We start from the raw sequence: 390 nt of genomic DNA, 5'->3' as shown, positions 1-390 counted from the left end.
TCTGTGTGTACGACAGCCATTGTAGTAAAAAAGTTGCTGTTTTTCATAGCTGTTGTTTTTGCTCAACTGAAGCCATTGGTTTGTGAGTTAATGCCAATAATATCGTGTGTGATGGCCTTAATGATATGCGTGTTTACCGTCGCTCTCGCTCTAGTGTTGATCATAAACATGAAGTCGGCGAAGAACATTGGTGATTAGGAAAACAATAATAACTATGACGAAAATAATGATGATTGGAATTTCAAGAGTGATGGATCTGTTCATCATGCATTTCATTTAAAACTATTGGGAATCGCGCTACAGAGAGGGTGATACTGAAGGGCCAAATGGCGCTGGGTCAAAGAAATTTCCAACTAAGTTCGGTCTGAAAAATTGATAGACACACTCAAG

Source organism: Penaeus monodon, chromosome 20 (assembly GCF_015228065.2).
Source record: "Penaeus monodon isolate SGIC_2016 chromosome 20, NSTDA_Pmon_1, whole genome shotgun sequence".
Lineage (NCBI taxonomy): Eukaryota > Metazoa > Arthropoda > Malacostraca > Decapoda > Penaeidae > Penaeus > Penaeus monodon.
This window is presented reverse-complemented; position numbering follows the sequence as displayed.